Source organism: Ochotona princeps, chromosome 8 (genome assembly GCF_030435755.1).
Source record: "Ochotona princeps isolate mOchPri1 chromosome 8, mOchPri1.hap1, whole genome shotgun sequence".
NCBI classification, from domain to species: Eukaryota; Metazoa; Chordata; class Mammalia; order Lagomorpha; family Ochotonidae; genus Ochotona; species Ochotona princeps.
The window spans coordinates 48304885-48322076 of record NC_080839.1 but is presented as its reverse complement, the minus strand read 5'-3'; the positions used below and the strand labels follow the sequence as shown (position 1 = coordinate 48322076).

At 45.1% G+C, this 17192-nt stretch overlaps 1 protein-coding gene across 1 annotated transcript in view; it reads left to right on the top strand.

Moving 5' to 3' along the window:
- Nucleotides 1-17192, top strand: part of PRKCE (protein kinase C epsilon) — a 481837-nt gene that overhangs the window by 151373 nt on the left and 313272 nt on the right. The window lies entirely within an intron of this gene.

Here is a 17192-nt window from a genome sequence, read left to right as displayed (position 1 = left end):
TCTTGCTCTGGGAAACTGCAGACCTGTGTCATGGACTGCCCCTGTCCCTTTGCCACACAGCCCTGGGGAATGTGGGAGGGCAGAGGTGCTCCCTGCATGGAAGGTGACAGATGTTGGTGGCAGCCCTGCTTCTGTCCACATCTCCCTTGCATTTCTGGCACTGCTGCTGGGGTCCAAATCTACTCCTTCTCTAGGGGAATGTTAGGAATCTTCCCTCCAAAAACCAGGAAAGCAAATAACACTCATGGACAAAATATGTGGTTGTGTGTGGAGAGGAGGGATGATTAATTTCTCTTCACCAGGGGGTTTGGAAGGAAATGAGGAGCCCCAGTTCTCCTGTGCTCTGAGCTGCTTGGAGGTGGGAGCCAAGCATCTTGATTCTTTCAGACCTTGGGCGCGTTCAGGAGGTAGCTTGGCGCCAAGAATGTTGAGTGTGGCAGAGTTGCTGAAATGTTCTGGCCCTGGACAGTGTCTTGCAAAGTGTTTCTTTTTTTTTTTTTTCCTCCCTCTGGAGAGAGAAGAGGGTGGTGCTTTTCCTAGTACCTTAGCCACACATTGCAGTTGGCCTTGTGGGCTTTGACGAGAAAAGAACCGAGAAGTCGTCTTGGGACTCCATGCTACGTTCTAGCCTTTTGACTTCTCCAAAACTGAACCAACAACACAGGGCGTAAAGCTGAATGCTCTTGGCTTGAAATGGTTCCGGACGGAAGGTCAGAGGTTCCTATTCCTGCCCTGTTTCATGTAACCAGGCATCCTCCTGGTCGGAAAATCAAGCTGTGATATAATTTAGTCCTGAAGCCAGAACCTCATTACTAGCTAAGAAGGCGCTAATCTCATAAGAAGATTATGCAGGAAATTTGATACACCAGTTCCCCCCCCCCCTTCCTGGGTCTCTCTTTTATAATTGAGGGTCAAGAATAGGAGTTCTTAAAATAGTGTTTATCAAGAAATGTTTCTGGCAAACTGTTGATTGGAGAGCCAAAAGAAGGTGTGTTCCTTGAGCTGTGGTGGCAGGTTAGTTGAGAAGTGCCTTCCCAGGCTGCAGGCACCCTCTCTCCCTTGACCCTGGCTTTCATCCTCCTGTTTTTGTTTTCTACTTGGTTGTCTCCTTGTCTTCCTACTCCCAGCACTTTGTCCCAGAGCCCCCTGCATTAGAACAAAGGCATTAGTTTTCCTGCACAGTGGCTTCAGCAAGTAGATAGCCTAATCCGAATCCCTCAGGCAATTGTAGAGAACCAGATGTCTTCAGCCTGGGTCTGGACTCTGTCCACAGGAAGAGAGTTTTATTGATCAAACATTCCAGCAAATATACTACTTTCTGCATCTTATTCATCAGGAAGAACTAGGGGATGTTGCTGAGGAGTGACATGCAGTGTCACAATCTGCTTGTGCTACTAGCCTATGAATAGAACCAACAGCAGCTTCTAGCTCTACCCATGTAATTGCCTTGTTAGATGACCTCCTGTCAATTATCTTCAAGTCTTAGCTTCTCATCAGAAATGTGGGAGCCACAGGACTTACCCCACCAATTCTACACCAAACTTGGTATTACAGATGTGAATGCCATGGAGCACTAAGGAGGGGAGAAGAGTGTTTATGCCACTTTATCCATCTGGTAAGACACATCCCAGGTATCCATGAGACTCTCCACTGTTTAGTCTGTGAGTACAAGAAAGATATATCTTGTTCATGAATTTTGCTGTCTGTTCCTATGCTTGTTTATCACATACATTAAAATTGCTACTATAGGAATTGTGTAATATGAGGATTCTTCAAGACATTTGTGGGAAAATGGCATCAGGAGATAATTTACTTTGGTGCAAAAATCTTTTGAAATTCATGCGTGCCTTTTTCACAACAGATATATATTTTTTAAAGATTTTATTATTATTGGAAAGCCAGATATACAGAGAGGAGGAGAGACAGAAAGGAAGATCCTCCATCCGATGTTTCACTCCCCAAGTGACCTCAATGGCCGGTGCTGCACCGATCCGATGCCGGGAACCAGAAACCTCTTCCGGGTCTCCCACGCGGGTGCAGTGTCCCAAAGCTTTGGGCCGTCCTCGACTGCTTTCCCAGGCCACAAGCAGGGAGCTGGATGGGAAGTGGAGCTGCCGGGATCAGAACCGGTGCCCATATGGGATCCCGGGGCATTCAAGGCGAGGACTTTAGCCGCTAGGCCACGCCGCCGGGCCCCCACAACAGATATTTTAATCCGCACTTTTTGAAAACTTTTTGTAATGCATAGGTTAAAAAAATGTTTACCCCAAACTTACCTTTGAATTCCAATTTCCATGGAGATTTTGAAACCTTCTTGTGTAGATCTCAGGATTTTGTAGTTTCACATGATCTCTAATGGCAGAAGTAGTTTGTCCCTGACGACCAGGCCGACTTGGGTTTGCTCATCTCCCCTGGATGCCAGAGAGGCCACAAGTTATCAGGATGTCCTGAGCTGGTGGGTCTGAAAAGTAGGTGGATGAATGATTTTTCTTGTGGATGAGATCTGTGGGACATCCTCCTGGATGCCCTGTGTGGGTGGATAGCAGTATTTCTTGCAGTCCGTGATACCCAAAGGTGTCCTTCTTGCTCTTGGCCGACCACAAAGACTGATACCATCTAATTCTGGCCCTATTCCAAACCTCGTGGAATTCCTGGCTTTTGTTTGCTTTTTGTTTGCTTGTGTCACTTAATCTTTCTTTCTGATCTGTAGATTCCCACCATACTTTCAGTGTGATAATTTTTCAAGTCTCAAACTTTTGTCTTTGGAACATCCTTATTCTGCATTCTGCCCCATTTCCTCCATCAAGCAACAGGAGATCTGCGGATATTGTAGTTAGGTATGTGTGCTGGTGAGAATCCTGCCACAGGGGGAGGGACCTCTTTCTGACACCCTCTGCCTGGCAAGCTGCAATGCTGTTCTTCGTAAGAATAGCATGAGCCTGGTGCCTGTGTTGTGATGTAGCAGCTTAAGCTACTGCCTGAGAGGCTGGCATCCCATGTGGGCACTAGTTTGAACATCCAACTGCTCCACTTCTTACCCAACTCCCTGTTCCTGTGCCTGGGAAAACAGCAGAAGATGTCCCAAGTTCTTGGGCCTTTGCCACCCAGAGGAGAAACCCAGAAGAAATGCCAGGCTCCTGGTTTCAGCCTGGCCTAGCCTCAACTAATGTGATTATTTAGAGAGTGAACCAGTAGGTGGAAGATCTTTCTCTATCTCTTCCTGTTTCTGTGTAGCTCTGACTTTCAAATACATAAAGACAGATCTTAAATATAGCACATGCTCACTTCTCATGGGCTTTTACATTTCCTGTGTAGTAGGGCTTTATGGATTACTGAGCCAACTTTCAACTATTGTATCTGAACATCCTTCAGTAACTCTGAAACACTGCTTAGGCTGAGGCTCAGCAAGGCTCTGGGGCCTGAGGCCACTTAGTACACAAGAGAAGCTGAGAATGGAATTGGGCCTTGTAAGGCTCATTTTGTCCACCTGCCTGTGGAGAGAGAGAGGGACTCGTCTGCATGATGTAGCAGTGGCCTTTTCTCCGGCTATGGAAGCCGTCAGATCAGGCTCTGTGGCTCCACACTCTGGAATATGAATCAGTTGGTCTTTAGAGTTTGACAGGAGAGAAGAGGATAATGTTTGTGATTCTGTGACTTTGTCCCTTTCAGTGCAACAGAGATGTCACAATCATATTGCATAACCAGTTGGCCCATAAGGTAACATTTGTCATCTGTTACATAGAAATTTAGATTCTGTTCTTAATATTTTAGCATGCACAGGTTATGTTTTTGTTACATCAAAATGTATCTATCCAAATATTTTGGATGGAAAGCATAAATATCAATCTTGTAATTTTGTTGATATCTATCTTTCTGGCTTCAAAAGGTGTCTAGACTGGCTGCCCCACACCATCTTCTGGAACTGAATGTTTATTTCCATCTGTATCAGAGGGTAACATTAAGAGATCAGTGCTGCACCGGAAGTTATAGCAGAGGAAGAATAAACTACTCTGGTTGTCAATCATTCTAACAGATGCCTACTTGACAAAGATAGACTTCTGTGGGCAAGTCATTTAGAAACTATGAGAACATCTAAAGGGATCATCTTTCACGTCAGGGTTCGCTCATTCTACCCTTCTCTCATCTGGAGATTGTTCCATTTGCCTCATCTCCTTCCAGGCTAGCTCTTGGAGCTGACAGCATAAGCTCAGAGCCAAACAGGCAGACAAATGTTCAGCTAGAACCAAGAGAGACCCCTGCAGTTTCACTCTGAGAAGCTGGAGTCCCGTTTTTGATCTTTTCTTACCTGGTTCTCTGCTTTCCCCTGCTTCTGCTCTCCCCACAGCCGTTTTCAATACATAATGATCAAAACCTACACACAGTCTTCAATTGGCCGCCAGGGGCATCCAGAGGCTTATGAGAGTCTGGGGTATTCACTGGGAGAGAAAGCCAGGAAGAGCTATTGAGTGTGAGCTTTTGAGTGCTGGAGTGGATATTTGATGTTTCATGTGTTGGAGGCACGAGGAGACAGAGATGGTGAGGAAAGGGGTTTGGAGTGTGGAGGCCCCTGGGGCAGGAAGCTCTGTGCTGAGAGTGCAGCCGTTATTCTCCCACATGAAGAGAAGGGGACAGTCACAGTCAGGCCTGGGAGTGAGAAGAGCTACTCTGTCAGATGAACCCCTCAGACCCTCTCCACCTGTGAGGTGAGAGCTGTTGCTATTTGCAGTTTGCAGATGGAGGATGAGGCATGAAGGGGGTGCTTGACTCACTGTGGTCATAAGCTGCTTAGTAGAACCTGAGTGCAGGCAACATGGCTCCCACGTCATCCGTGCTCCCCCCCCCCACTTAATGTGACGCCTTTTCCTCTTGTCTGGAGAACTCACCAGCTGCCTTTCCTTGGGTATGGTTGTGGAAAACTACACTCCTATGAGTCAGGGTCTGTCATGTGGACACAAGGAGGCACATGATCAGCTGTGGACACAGAGCTGAGTGGCCCTTCCATGCCTCCACGCTCGTGGATGCAGCGATGTTTATCTACTTCCAGCTTGCTCCCTGCCAAGCTTGCTGTTTGTAAGCAGGTGGGTGTTCCAGTTTCTGGGCCCAGATTCAGAGTCCAGTTGATGGGAAGGCAGCACATTCAAAATACAGGTGGGTTGTGGGAGGGTAAAGGATGGAGGCCAGCTCTGGATGACACTGCCTGGCCAGCTGCCTTGTGAAACGCTATTTGACTCAGAGCCCTGAGAACACTAATGAAGGCTTGGAATCCTGGTGCGCACAGCGGAGTGTGGGATGTAAAGCAACTCACAATTGCTTTTTCCTGTAAAGCTTCAAACATAGCTCTCTGGGTATGTGATGGATCAAGAGAGGTCTACAGGGCAGCCACAACACAAGGAAATTATTGCATCAGGATGAATTTGGACTGTGTCTGCCTTCATAACATATGGATGTGGGGTGACTTTGTGGCTTTATGATGTCAAAATGAGTCCAACGGGGCTTGGATTGGGACCGCTGGTCTGGTGACTACAGAGGGGATCTGCATACAGTGCTCTTCTGGGTCAGAGATGAGATGAGCAGCAAAGTGAAGGAGAATGTTTCCAGTGGGAAACATTCGGTTTCAGACCGAAGGGGTGAACTGAAGTGGGATTTTCCAGTAGAATGTGACAGAAATCACGTGGCTCTTGAGTGCTTCTTGCTATTTCATTATGTAACCCACAGCAGTGTACATTGCATTCCTTAAGTCCCAGCAATGTGTCATGTACTCCTGATCAGGGAGAAAGGACAGTCCTGGGACCAACAAGGACATATAGGTGTAGATCTTCCTAGGTAGAATTCCAGCACTATCAAGAGGGAAAGCAGACTCTGGTTAGAGCTTGGCCTGGAAGTTGGGGTTGATTTCCTTTGGACTTTCCAGGGGGTGGGAGAACAATTTGTTGTAGGGAAGGGTGGAATGAGAAAGGCCTGGTGTCGTGGGAGGGCAATGTGGCTGTAGCATAAGGGGGTGGGAGAGCTGGAAATTTCAGATGGGGCTGATTTTTGGAGAATCTTAAATGCCAGCAAGTAACTTGCACATAGCAGTAGGAGTTACAGGTTGAATCTTCCACTTTGTTATTTAGCAGTGAAACTTTCAGAAAGCCATTGACTGTTTCAAACCAGAAGTGTTTCTCTCTCACACTCAAGTTTCTTGGTCATTCTCTATGCTCTGTTTTGTGTGTGTGTGTGTGTGTAGCATATCTCTGCACTACTTCTGCAAGATCCTGCAGTTGTAATGGTCTGGGGTCATGTAGACCTTAGTGGTAAAAGAAAGGAAAAGCACAAAACCTGGCCTGCTAGGCCCATTCTCATGACAACAAGCTGAAATATCAGAGGCGTCCTCACCTTTAGAAAACTCACTTAGGTGTGGTAATTGTGTACCTTTCCCAGGACATCACAGAGTCAACCTCTTAGCCTCAAGGGTCAGGGCCATCATTCTGAGGCAGAGGAGACAGAGTGGTGGAGGAAGGGGAGGGCAGAGGTGCTTTATACAATCCCATAAGAGCACTGTATGCAGATCCCATCTCTAGTGCTTTATCCCAGTGCTTGATGATAGTCTGGTGGGCTGTAAGTGCACTCCCTGTATTGTTTTTGTAATACTATATACTAGTTGGCTGATGGCAAGTAGGTACCATATTTTTAGAGTATTATTTCTGTCTAATGTTGCTGTATCCAATATTAAACATTTAGAAGCCTAAGCCCTTCTCTACTGTAAATTGCAGATGCTGCAGGACATCAAGGGCCTTACAGGCTGGGGCTGAGAAAAGCCACAGATGTTGATGGAACAGTCCATTCCTCCACCCCTACACCCTACTGCTGCTGGGAGGAGGGTGGGGTGGACAAGGGCCCTTGGCCTGTGTTGGGGGGCTATAGGAGAGTTGATGACCCTGAAGACTTAGCTACCTGGGGACTGGTATTATAAGTGGGTTGAGAGTTCCTGACTACCTGCAGTATGTCTGACACCCATGGAGCAACTGAGGTGGTGAAGGCTGGAGGAGAACATGAGAGAATGTTTTCAATGGGTTGGACCAAAATGGTGAACTGCAGTAGGATATTCCAGTAGAATGTGATAGAAACATGACGGAGTTTAAGTTCTTGCTATTTTATTATATAACCCACAACAGGGTGCTAAGCTGTTGAGCTGAGCCAGTGGGTCCCAGAATGGAATGCTTGTGAAGCAGCATGAGGCCGCCCAGCATCGTGGGAATACTGAGTCCTGGACAGCTTGGGGCTGAGACAATCTGGCCAGGATATCCGTGGTGCTGGATGTGGGGTCTGGTGCAGAGGGTGGAGGCTGCCATGTCAAGTAACTATGCGTCGTTCTGTGGATGGAGACAGGCTTTAGGGCCCAAGGCTGTGTTGTAGATGGGTCAGTTGTGTTTCTACATGCTGGGTAGAGCAAGAAAAGATCTAGGAGCTGTGAGTCCAGAGGCTGTGAGGCTTGCTACCAGAAGTAAGAATGGAACCATAGGCAGGCACAGCAGCCTGTGAAGACGAACTGGAGGGAACATTAGTGACCAATTAGAACCAAGGTGCAGGGTGCAGCAGGATGTGGTAGTAGCTCAGATGAGAGCAAACTGCAGAATGTTCTGACATTTGTCCAGTCATCTCTTTTTGTCTTTCTCTTCTGAGTTCTCTGAATATATCTCTTCAGAAAATATTGGCTAAATCAGTTATTGTGGCTATAAAGTATGTATAAGGTGGTAGGGAAGCACAAAATTCTTGTCCTCTTCAGAAGGGGGAGAAGTGATTTTGCAGCTTGGGGAATGCCCCTGGCATTTTAAGAACAGCTGATCCACAGAGGATGAAACTTGAGTCACTCCTGGAGAGCGCTGCTAAGGGCTCTTGGAAACAGCCAGAAAGCAGCCTGGATTGCCACCCACAGCAGCCCCAGCAGATGAGGTCAGATTCTGGGTATGCTAATTCCTCCCTCAGGGGTAGTGTTGTCTGTGGGTGAATGTTGAGTTGTTTGAGGTGCAAGTGAGGGAACTACCAACAGCTCTCACCTCTCTGGGGTTTATTCCTTTGGCCTTGTTTGCATGCTGTGGCATGACACTGGGCAGTGGTTAGGATACCTTGGCAATGTAGGTTGTGTTCTGTGCACTTGGGGATGGGTGGGGCAAGAAGTCCAAGGCCATGTTCCTCCCTGGGTGAGTGACAAGTCAAGGACTAGGAGTGCTTTCTAATGTCCTCTCTATGTGAGGAGAGTTGCTTCTTACCTGTTTGTTGACAATTCTCTTAGACAAAAAGCAAACTCACAAGGATAATGACCTTTGTCTCCAAGAAAGGGTTTGTGATTAATACCCAATGGCCAAAGAAAACTGTAAATGTAGATAAAGGATTATCTATCTAGTCTTACTCAGTTCTGCTACTCACTTCTAGGTACTTCAGATGTTAGCCACCCTCCTCCCCCAATCTGGTTGACTTTGTGTTGTACAGGGGAGACAAAGAAAAGTGAGGCCGTGTCCCCAGAGAGCCCAGGCTTGTGTCCTCAGTAACTTGGCAAGGAATGAAGCAGATTGTTCGAGGGCTCTCAGAACTGCAGTTGACTGCCAGGGCTGGAATTCTTAAGCCAGCTGCCTCAGTCAGCGCACCAGGGTCCTGATGTTTCTCAGTGACTTTGATTCTCTGCTGTTTCTGGATGAAAAGAGACAAGAATTGATAGGAAAACTTTTCACACCAAAGAGCTGAGCTGTTGCTCTTGCTTTCTGAGACAGGCTTCTGAGACCTTTGGATGCCAGGAAATCAGGAAACCTGCCATTCATTTGTAGTTAAGGCATTACAGAATGTGAGAGCATCACGGTTTTCGAGGAGATGTAACTGATAGTCATTCTTATCATTGACCACCTGGGTATCAGGACAGGCGTTCACAATAAAGTCTGCCAGAAGAGGAAGACAGGAAGGAAGCCATGAGTAGGTAAGGTGGCAGCACCCAGCTGGTTTATTTCAATACTGTCTGCAGCCTACCCAGGAGTGCAGCTTCTGTCTGCCTGTGTCACAGCAGCATCGGAAATGCTTGTGATTGGTTCTGATCCAGATGGGAAGCATCCCTGGGCATAAGTAGAGGCCTGCCCTGGGTTACAGCTCCTGGAATGGGCAAGGACATTACATCTAGATCTGCTGCCTGCTTTTGTTGGCCCTGTTGGGAGACTATCATATCCATTCCACACCCTGGGGGCTGCCACAGCCTCTGTCCTCCACGGTGCTGACTCTGCACTCCTGGCCAAGCCTAGTGGAAGTTTAACAGACTTGGTGGTGGTGAGGTCATCTTGAGCCACTCACAGAGAATCTGGGATCATTTGCAGGCTTTAGCAGTATAGTTCTGTTCTGAACACAATTGAAACTGTCAGTCAGGGAAAAAGTCTTTGTGAAGGTGGTAAAGGATGCTGCAAACAGATTCTTTTCTCCAAGGTCTTTGTTGCTGTGAATCCTGAACCCAATGTTAAAGCAGCCACTGGCAGCTGGATCTGCGTAGGAGTCTCCTTAGAGGGGCTCTTTTCGGAACAGATGGCTATAGCTTGAGTTTATTCCTGTTCCTCTTGGTACCCGCATGTACCCAAAGGGGTGGGATTGGTGACAAGGACCCCATACCCCTAGGGAAAGCTTTAAGAAAACCCCAGTCCATTGAGAAAACTTAGAAGCATGGCATCAGTGGCATATTTAAGTTCTCTTCCTTCCTCTTTTCTGATTATTTTGTTATGAAAAGGTTTAAACATATACATAAATAGAGCACTGTAATCCCTCCCAATCTCACCTTTCACTGTGTCTGCCACCCTAACAGTCCTGACCATTAGGACCCAGGGACCCAAGTTGATATTTACTGAGTACATCCCCTCCATCTGGATGGAATCTCAGATTTGCTGTGTGTTGCTCATCTGTTGGTAAATGAAGAGTCTCCTGGATGTGGGGTGGGAGATCTGTAGATGTGGACATGGCCTACAGTGCTGGTGGGTTGGAGGAGGTTGGGCAGTGGGAGCTGGAAAAGACAGCAAAACATGGCTGCATTTGGTGGACTGGATGGTTGGAGCAGTGGGGTGATCTTTTTATTTTTGTTTTTCACTCTCTACAAGGCTACTTACCTTCAGGAAATCTGTCAGTTCTGAAACACTTTTGTTTCTCAGGAATGGCTTTGGGAATCACAGCTCCTCTAACAGCAGCTTGACAGTGTCCTCTTGGTCTGCAATTGACTCTAAATTGTCTGACCCTTCCTCTGGGTCCTGTGGCATGTGTGGGCATCTTGACTGGAGGATTTGGGTGCTATTTTCTTGCACCAGTGTCTTCCTCCAAGAGGCCTGGGACTTAAGGTGTCCCATGCTCCTCCCATACTGCATCCTGGTGGAATTCTTGGCTGGAGATATTTAGTGGTCAGGACTGGGACCCTTAAGTGCTAATTCATCATCAACAAACAAGCTACCCAGCAAAGTCTTGATGCGAACTTCAGGCATCAGTTTGGGTTTTTGGGGATTTTTTTTCTCATCATGCAAAGCCCATCTTGCAAAAGCCATGGAGAGTGAGTTCAGTGATGCATGGCATCAATGTTATGACGGGATGTAAAAAATCAGTGTGAAGAGGAGAGTAATTTCTTTTGTCATTTCTTTTGAAGACGTAGAGAAAGCTTAACCCCAGAAGGCTCTTGTGAGCTGTGCATCTGTGATGAGTATGTTAGTTGGTGGTTTGGAGGGAAGAAGGAGTGAAGTCAGCACAGTCAGGTCTTGGTGTTTGCAGGCACCTGGGCAGGTCTGCCCTCATCTTCCTCATCTCCGAGTGTTGGAGGCCTCGTCCCTCTCATTTCCAGGCTCAAAGTACAGATCCACACATCTCTTCTCTGAGACCCCTGCTTCTAACTTTATTTAGAAACCCAGAATGTGTTGAAGTTTAGAAGGTCATATGATATATATTCTGTGTATGATGTAACGTCCCCCAATTGATTCTGGGGTAGCCTTGTATGATCAAACGAAGTATCATGTCACAAATATGCAAATACTCACATGAAGTGGAGTAAATGTAGACAATAAACATTCTGGTGTCAGTTTGGATCAAATTTTGGATCAAAAAAAAAATCTGGTTTTTAGAGCTTTGGATTGTAAATCTGCACCCTCTGTCTGTTACTGACTCCCAAATGATTAGGGCTTTTCCCTTAATTTCAGTTTCAAGTAACCGGTGACCTCCAGCTATCTATTAAGACTTTGCAACTTAGCATGAACAAACAGTGCCCCTGGGGCCCGCTCCACCCATATTCCTTGCATCCACATTCTTGTGCCCAGAAATATCAATACTGCCTTTTATTACTCTCAGCATTTCACACATAATTCCTCAGCAAATGGATTTACCTTCAAAATATTTCCAGAAGCTGGATTGCCAATACAGCCCTTCCTAGCCATCTCACCCATTGCGTGGATTACTGTAATAGCCCTGTAAGTGATCCCCCTGCTCCCTTACTAATACTTTACACACAGCAGCCACAGGTGGGAGTGACATATTGTCGCTGCTTGATTCATGCTATAGTCTGGGCCTACTTTACTTAGGGTCAGTGCTAGAACACCTGCAGTACTCCACCCCTAACCTTACTTAGAGCTGCTCCCCTCACCTACTGCAGTCCTGCCCATCTCTGTCAACTCCACGTGAAGGCAAAGTACTCCCCAGCCCCTGAGCCTTCACACTCCATCCTTTCCCTGGCACCAGATATTCATCAAGTTGGTTCCTTAGGGTCCCTACAAGGCTTTCCTAGATGACTTTAGATTACCACAATCTCCAAACCCCAACTTTATACCTGATTTTTTGCAAGTAGCACATGAAATGCTCTATTATGAAAATGAAAACCAACAGAAGGGTCCACCTAGTGGAAAAGATCTATTAACAGAAAACTGTGTTGTTGTTACATCCACTCTGGGCATGAAGCGAAACCTTGACTCTTTTATGGGTAGACTTGACTGCTTTTAACCTTTGTTTTGCTTTGATGTCTTGAAAGACTGAGAGCTTGCTTTATGCTTGAGGAGGAGGTGGTGATTTATTTCCTCAATTATTTCAAACCTTGCCCATGCTCCTTTAATTAATTAATGATTGTAAATGGTCCTAAATTGTCCTCACACACTGGATGTGCATTCATTGAACCTCTCTCATGTGGTCTGTAACACATCACATAAATAACTCTTACCTAATCTTGCCCAGAGTCACAAGTAGAAATCTGGGCTTCAGAGTAGAAGGACTCATTGGAAGGAACTGTTGAGATTTGCAGGTTTGGGGCCGTTTTCAGACCCCCCCCCCCTTGCTGTGCACGTCAGGAAGTGTCCTCTGCTCTAATCAAGATCTTGGTGTGGGCTTCAGCACATGGGTGTCTAATTTGTATGTCTAGTTGCATTAGCTTGTTCATTTTTAAAGGCTTGAAATTCATAATGACAGAGGAAACAGGCTCAGAACATACAAGGAGAGTTGCCCAGAGAGCAGGTAGTTCTTACTTTCTTATGTAATTTGTACCTAAAACCCAACATGATCATTTAGTTATGGAGAAAAAGCCAGTTGACTATTCAAACACACTCAGTAGATTATACGTTAAGGATGATTGTATCTCAGAAAACAGTCAATTATATCACACTTCTTATTGACAACAACTTTGCTGTTTAGAGATATACAATCTTAGTTTCAAAAACTTGATGTTTTCATTCAATTTTTTTAAATTTTATTTTTGATGTGTTTATGTAGTTGATCGGGGTGGGAAGGATCAAGGGTTAGGGAAAAGTGACATTGTCAAGTGGTGAATATTCAATCTGAGGGTTAAATACCATTTAAGGTTTGACATCCCTATTAAATTCCAGATGACATTGTGTGCATTTTGAGACATGTTCACTCTTTACCTCCGTTCACTATTAAAAGAAAACAGATTGGAAAATATATTCTCAAGGTTACCTGTTAGGAACAAAGATGGTGACAATGTATAGCTAGGAGATGGGTCTTGTGTCATAGTGTGTTTCACAAATCCTGCTCTAGGAATATGCTGTTGGGATAGTTTTTACACATGAAAGGCAGTTTAAAAAATATGTTTGTATAAAATATAAATATATGGTCTGTATTATGCAAGAGTGAAGAAATGCCATCATAAAGAGAAGGAAATTTGATCAAATAAGGGCTTTTTAAACTCCACTAAAAAACCTGTTGGGCCTTTAAAGCTTTTCCTTAAACATGAGAGGAATACACCCAGCTATTCATCCCTCATAATTGGTGACCAGGGTTTGAGCAGTGCTATTACCATTTGACCAGAAAATTACACCGTTAAAGACCTATGCAAATTTGAAATGATTTTTCACGTATTTAGTTTATGCTTTAAAGAACTGGAAATCAGGATGATTTTCTCCTTTTTCTTTTGTTAGCTCTGGACAGTCTGCTGAGGTACCCAATGGGCTGCTTAACCTCATTGTGCCTCAGGTGCCTTCTCTATGAATGAGGGTATTGAGCTGCAGAGTGTTCCTACGGCAGCACCAGACTTGTTGATTTCTCATACAAGAGTTGTAGTAGGAAGTAACAAGCAGAAAGTTTAGAAGCTATAGATCTGTGAAAAGAAAAAGAAACCCCACTGTATTCCATTGTTTTCCTGTTTGTGCATGCACCTACCTCATGTACATTTTGTTTCTGCAAAATTAGATGATAGTTTATATTCCTTCTTAATGTTATTTTTTGTTTAATACCATGTTGTTAATGTTTTCCGTGCTGCAAATATAATTCTGTGTTGTTTTTTCACATTGGTATGGTTTGAATATGCAGCAATTTATTTAAATAATTTGCTGTTATTGAATGATCAGTTTCTAATTTTACTGGTCTTTTTTTTTAAAGCCACTTTAGTGATCATCTTTGCAGCACATGTGTAAATCTTTCTGCACATGTGCAATTTTGGAAAAATTCCCAGAGTGGAATTTGGAGGTCAAAGGATTTTGTTAAATAATGCCAACACCATCTTTACAAATTTGTGTGCCAATTGAGCTCTAAGGGTGTTTGGGTGGCAGGGACTTAAGTATTTTGAGTTATTGCCTGCTGCCTTCAAGGGTGTAGATTAGCAGGAAGCTGGGAGCAGGGAGCTGAGCTAGGACCCAAACCCATGCACTTGGATATGGAAAGTGGGCCTTTCAAGCAGTATCTCAACCACTATATCAAATACCTGTCCCACAAAATCGCGATACGCAAATGCTATTAGTTTTCCGATTTCAGAACCAACGAGTGCATAAAATGTGAAACTTAGCAAATTACAGAAGGGTCAGGGGGAGGTCACTTTTCTGCACCTCACAGATCCAACAGTACAGACACAGATGACTAAGGCATTGGGGTAAGCAGAAGATGGGAGCATGCTGGAAGCACTGATGTCTTCTAGTTACAAGGTGAAGTCTGCAGTTGATGGAATGAGGAACTGACACTTTAAATGCATTCTTGTCACAGTTATACCAAAGATTGGAAAAGGAACTGAAAACAGAATGTGTAATTGTTTTGTATAGAGGAAAGAGATAGTGAATGAACTAAATCCTCATCTATCACCATAACCAAATAAAAGAGAATGTCCAAGTAAGAAATCAGGAAATGGAGATGCAGTCATTGTTTTCAGAGATTTATTTGTTTGAAAGGGAGAAGGGGGGCAGGAAGATAATGACTCTGTGTGTGTGTGTGTGTGTGTGTGTGTGTGTGTGTGTGAGAAAGAGAGAGAGAGAAACAGAGAGAGAGAGAGAGATATCTTATATTTGATGATTCATAGCCATAGTAGCTGGGGCTGCTGAAGCCAGGAGCCTGGAGCTCCATCCTGTTTTCCCACATGGGTCCCAGGGACCCAAGTACTCAGGCCATGGTCCTTTCCACGTACATTAACAGGAAGCTGGGGTTGAAGTGGAGTGTTAGGGATTCAGACCAGCAGCCATGCCACAGTGCAGGCACTGAGGTACACACTTTTGTTTAGGAGTGTGTTGGTGACATGCAGAGGAATTCAAATACCAGCTATTAAAGCTGGTTCCCTCTGGGGAGTGATGGTACAGTGAACCCAGCACTACTTATTTCATTTAGCTTTTGATTTCTTCAAGTGGAACTCATCACAATCATTCTGGCTATGTTTTAATAAGTGAACAATGTAGATGGAAACTCTGGTAAGGTTTTTAGACAAAAGAAAAGGAAATAATATTTGCCATTGTGTAGTGTTTTTCAGTTGTGTCCTCTTCCCATGTTTTATGCACTATGGTTTTTATAAAGGCATCCTCTCTGGCAGGATATGGCTGCAACTATACGAGATGTAATGGCAAATAGAACACAATAGGCAGAGTGTCACAGGAGAGGTACTCTTCAAGAGATACTGCTTCTTTGCAGTTTAATGGCCTGGATCACACAGGTATTGGAATGTGCAGCCTCCCTGCTCTTTTGCTGAGGGTTCCAGGTGCTTTGAGCTGTGGGCTCCAGAACAGTGTGTGTGTGTGTGTGTGTGTGTGTGTGAAGAGGTTGAAGGGGGAAAGTATGGACTTTCTTTTTTAAAAATTGTAATTATTTGTTTTTTATTGAAAGCCAGACGTACACAGAGAAGGAGAGACAGAAAGATCTTCCATCTGCTCCTTCACTTCCCAAGTGGTTGCAACATCTGGAGCTGAGCTGATCCAAAGCCAAGAGCCAGGAACCTCCTCCAGGTTTCCCACACGAATGCAGGGTCTCAAAGCTTTGGGCTGTCCTCTGCTGCTTTCCCAGGTCCACAGCAGGTAGCTAGGTGGGAAGTAGAGCAGCCAGAATATGAACTTGTACCCATGTGGGATCCCAGTGTATGCAAGGTGAGGATTTAGCCACTAGGCTACTGCGCCAGGCCTGGAAATATTGACTGGCCTGGAAATATGACTCCCATGTCCAACTGGGCAGATCTGTTATTACACACCCAGTGTGAAATCGATGACTAGCTTATACATGTCCTTCCCAGAGAACCTCCCAGAACATTCATTGTATACTGGACAGTGTGCCAGGTCAAGGGTTGCAGTGAGGAGCACGGGGTCTGGAGTTGAGAACCCTTCTGTAAATCCTGCTCTTTATCCTCACATTGTGAGAATTGGAGGAGGTTATTTAAGTCTCTAAGCCTTACTCTTACCACTCATGAAACTGTTAAGAATAAGGATTTGTCTCCCTCGTATACATAACACATGGAGCGTGAGCAATCAAGGGTGTTTATTGAAGCTGTTATTATTACAAGGACAAGTCTCTCTTCTTGAGAGAGGAGTGGATAACAGTGATAAAGTGTCAGGTTTTTACTTTAAGAGACAGAGAACAAGCTCTTATCTGCTTGTTCAATGCTCCAAATGGCTGCAGCAACCAGGACTGAATCAGGCCAAAGCTAGGAGCGGGGAGCTCATTCTGGGTTTTCACCATGGGTGACATGTACCCAATTATTTCAGCCATCACCTGCTGCCTCTGTGGGTGCACCTTAGCAAGAAGCTGGAATTAGGAGCCAGAGCTGGGACTACACCCAGCCACTCTGATAGGAGACATGGATGTTTTAGCCAGTAGGCGGAGCACCCACCCCAATGTCTTGGATGTTGAAGCAAGTCAAAAGCAGCACCTGAATCAGCAACATTGGTAGAAGGTTCTTCTAGGTTGCAGTACCACAGCAATGGAAATTGCTGGCATAACAGTAACGTCCTTATTCACAAAACCCTGAGTTCTTAACTGAGCTTGATTCTGTTCCATGTGGTCTCATTCAGCTTTTCTTGGGAGACACTATTGATTTTCTGACTGTCTGGATTGAGAACTATGACACCCTCAAAATAAGGACTTGAGTTTGCTGCAGAGGTACTCACAGTCTGGGTGGGGAGTTTATAGGAGGAAGGGAATTAGCTGTGTGCCAGGCACTAACCGATATGCTTCACCATCTCCTGTCCAATACTACCAAGCAGGTGTTCCAGCATTTTCAGTTTGAAAGATGAAGAAACAGAAGCAGGTGCCACACCTTTGCTAACAGTAGGCTAGCTTTGAAGTCTGTTCTTGATCATTAAAGTGGCTTAGTGTAAGATATAGGAAATGTAAAATGAAACACGTGTCCAGATATGCTCAGTAAGAGAGGACATTGCAAAGCATAATGTGAAATGCCAAGGCAGATTGGGAGCACGAAGGGGGCAGTGTTTCACATCAGAGCACCCTGGGTAGGTGGCTGCATTTCTTGCAGTCTG